Here is a 4,485-nt window from a genome sequence, read left to right on the forward strand (position 1 = left end):
CAAAAAGAGTTTTGCACATTACTCCAAAAGTTTCTAAATAGTACAGGAACCTGAAACAGGACTATTATTTAGAACTAACCAAACTCAAAGATTGGATGCATCTGAGAAAAAAGAGTACCTCTTCGGGTTTTTTATTCGAAATTTGAGCTGAACAAGAAGACAGGATACCATTTCAGTAAAGGAACCTTGATGAACAAAGAGCAATGGCAACCTAAACAGGGATTCATGCTCACAACACGCCGCACTCATACATTCATAGATCATTCATAAGTGCATCTAATTAGGAACATTTGATTCATTTTGATCATAACATCCTAATTCTTTGACATAAGCACAAATACAGGGGACTGATTCTATAGGTCACGTCCCTAGAATCAGTGAATTCATAAGCCTTAACCCCCTAAGCAGTAGGGTAACAGGCTGAAGATTTACAGATCTTAACCCCTAAGCAGTAGTGGAGCAGATCGAAGACGAAGAACCTTAAACCCCTAAGCAGTAGGGTAACAGGTTGAGTTTACAGATCTTAACACCCTAAGCAGTAGGGAAACAGATCAAAGATAATGAGCTTTATCCCCTAAGCAGTAGGGTAACGAGCCAAATTTACAGACCTTAACCCCCTAAGTAGTAGGGTAATAGGCTGAAAATTACAGATCTGGTCTCCTTGAAGTTACAGTGGAACAGATCGAATCCAGCGAATCTTGTCTTCCTGAAGTTGCAGTGAAGCAGATTGAGTTTACAGATCTTAACACCCTAAGCAGTAGGGAAACAGATCAAAGATAATGAGCTTTATCCCCTAAGCAGTAGGGTAACGAGCCAAATTTACAGACCTTAACCCCCTAAGTAGTAGGGTAATAGGCTGAAAATTACAGATCTGGTCTCCCTGAAGTTGCAGTGGAGCAGATCGAATCCAATGAATCTTGTCTTCCCGAAGTTGCGGTGAAGCGATTGAAGATCTCTGAGATCTTAACCCCTAGCGAAGAGGGAAGCAGATCAAAAGTGATGGGCTTTAACCCCCTAAACTGTGGGGTAACAAGCTGAATTTACAAGCCTTAAACCCCTAAGCAGTAGGGTAATAGGTTGAAAATCACAGATCTTGCCTTCCTGAAGTTACAGTGGAGTAGATCAAAGACGAAGGGTCTTAAATCCCTAAGCAGTAGGGTAATGCAACCAATTGCGATCTTAACCCCTAAGCCATGTCGAAATAGATCGAAGATAATAAGCCTTAAACCCCTAAGCAGTAGGGTATCAGGCTGGAAATCACAAATCTCTTCTCCTTGAAATTACACTAGAGAGCATAGAAGCCACAGCAGATCTCTTTGGAGTTTCAGTGGAGTAGATCAAAGTCACATGTCTTAGCTCCATAGAGTTGCAGTGGAGCAGATCAAAACAAACCTTACCTTCTTGAAGCTGCAGTAGAGCAGTGAAGCCGAGTGAAGCAACAAGATTGGAATGAGGCTACCTGGGGAAAAGGAGCACTAAACAAGTCTAGACACGGTGAGATCAGGCAAAATTGGTCTTTCTTAAGTCTTTGCTCTGTTCTCGTTACACGACAACAAGCAAAGAGGGGCAGCTGTACAAGCCCAATTTTTGGGCCCAAAACCCTCTAACCCATTTGACCTAAACCCAAAACCACTAAATCCCTAGCCCAATACATTAAAAAAAAAAAAAAAGAAGGGAGACCTAAAACCCTAGCCGTTCAGCCACTCGCCCCTGTCCCATCCACTACCGCCTCTGCTCCACCACCGTTTGTCTGCAGCAATAATGGAAAATAGATAGGTATTGAAAAAAAAAAGGGAAATGAAATGGCTATAAAAAGCCAAGCAAAACCATTGTATAAAAAAAAAGAAATTTTTGAAATACAAAAAAGACAGCATTCGGTTTTTCTAGCAAAAAAAAATTGTAATACTAGTCACAAAACAATAAGAGAATCGACATCAAAATAAACCCAAAGCCCTCAGAAGTCAAAACCCAAATCTAAGGTGATTTTCCCTTTTTTTTTCCATTTTTTTTGAGTTTCTTTATATACATAAAGATATAATATAAGTAAAAATAACACACATACATTAAACAAGTATAAAATATAAAAAAAATAACCTCGGCGATTTCCACCATCACAGACAGTGGCAAACACGCAACAGACGACGCGGCGGTGGGATGGCTCCTCGCCGGTTTCTGGGCCTGCACAGAGAAAAAAAGAGAGGAAACATTTAAAAAAAAACAGAAAGGAAGAATGAGGTTTTAAAAAAAAAAAAAAGGGGTTTATATAGAGGGGTAAAACGACGTAGTTTTAGGGGGGGTTCAGAGACTTCAAAACGGCGCATTGTTTGGCCATCGACCAAGAGTGACTGACCCGCTTAGGGTCCGCGCGTTTTCAACAGAGGGGCTAATTTCACTTTTAGCCCCTCCGCTCCTTTATTGTTTTGGAATTAAATTTCTCTTATTTCTAATTTCACCCTATAATTTATTTTAGTTTTCAACTTGGTCCTTCATTACGCTGCGCATTTTAAAGGGGGGGTTATTTCCCATTTTAGCCCCTCTTTGATTATTTTCGCATGCATTTTAGTCCTTTTCTCCATCATTTACTCTGGATTTGCCCCAAAAATTTTGTTTCAAGCTCGATTTGATCCCTCCTGCTCATTTTTGCTATTTCTTTTCATTGCTATCATTATTATTATTCCTATGCGTACTATTATTACTTATACGATTGTTATTTCTACTATTATTATTATTATTATTATTATTATGATGAATATATCAGTATTATTAATATATTGTTATTATCGATATTATTGTCGTTGTCGATTATTATTTTCGTTACCTTTTTATTTTATTTTATTATTTCTATTATTGTTATTATATTTTATTACTATTATTGTTACATTATCGTTATTATTCTCACTATTATTATTGTTAATGCAACTATTATTACTGTAATTATATTTTCTTTTATCTTGATCGCTTATTATTATTACCTTATTATACCATTAGTTTTATATTGTTATAATAGATATTATTTATTACTTTTTTCGTTATGCTTGTTTTGTTTTATTACTAATATTATCATTAACATTATTACTATTAATTTTAATATCATCATCTTTATAATTACCCTTACCATTGCATTATGATTATTATTATTTCCATTTTCCTATTATTCACCTATTATGTTTCTTATCTATTTGTATTTCTAGTGTTATATTACATTTATTACTTATTAGCATTTTATTATTATTATTATGAGCATAGCATTTTTTAAAACACTCATATGTATGTATTATATTTTAATAACTATCTTTAATATCATGCATGTTGTGTACATTTTTGATAACTATATTATGTGTATATTTTCATATATGTCAAGTATATACGTTTTAATATCATATCTTTTCATATATATATATATATATATATATATATATTTTAATGCTACGTGTATATTTCTCTTATTAAGTAAATATTTTAATACATACATATATATATTCATATACCACTATCATTAGCTATTTTTATTATTATTACGCCTTCAATAAACACCGTATACATATATATATACATATATATACAATCTTTTTTTCATCATACGTTATACATATATATATTCCATACTATTTCATATTTAAATTATTATTATAATGTTAAAACGCATACGTATTATTATCATTTCATACTATTATTACTTACATCATCATCATCGCTCATTATCATTATCATTTTATTTTCCCATGTTTTATTTATTGTGCATTCGATCATTTCATTTTCCTCATGAATTTGTTTATATTTGTATGTTACTAGCCTCGCCATTATTCCATCCTTTACAACTACTCGTTATTGCCACCCATTATTACACGTTACTGTTAATATCATAATTCGCTTTTATATTTACTATGCATCTCATTATATTCCTTACTCGATACCTTAGAATAATTCTTCCATAAAAGTAATATTCCAGTATTTGATAATTCGAGACAATCGTGCCCTAACTTACTGGGTTTCGATTTTCTCCTTTAACCTAAATAACGGAATACTCTTCTAAATCATGACGTGAGTTTTGAAAAAGCTTATTCTCGAGATACGAGATGTTGTGCCCTAACTTCTGGGTATGGCATTTTGTTACCTCGAAATAAGATTTTTACAAGTAAAGGCAATATTCGTGTTTGGGAATTCGAGGAAACGTGCCTAACTTATCGGGCTTCGATTCTCCTCGTTCACCGAGCTAACTGAATAACCTTTTGAAATACACGTATTTTTATATAAAAGGCAAGCTCGTTCTCGAAAATTCAAGATGCCGTGTCCTAACTTCTTGGATGTGACATTTTATATTGTGAGACGAGAAGGTCCTTAACATTTGAGCATTTTCTTTACAAAGAGGGATCGTATTTTAAATTCTTTCAAGTTTTCAAATTTTCGACACTAAGACACTAATTAATCAACTAGGTACCAATTTTGGGCGTATCGAGGGTGCTAATCCTTCCTCGTGAGTAACCG

The sequence above is a fragment of the Gossypium arboreum genome, chromosome 13 (genome assembly GCF_025698485.1).
Source record: "Gossypium arboreum isolate Shixiya-1 chromosome 13, ASM2569848v2, whole genome shotgun sequence".
Lineage (NCBI taxonomy): Eukaryota > Viridiplantae > Streptophyta > Magnoliopsida > Malvales > Malvaceae > Gossypium > Gossypium arboreum.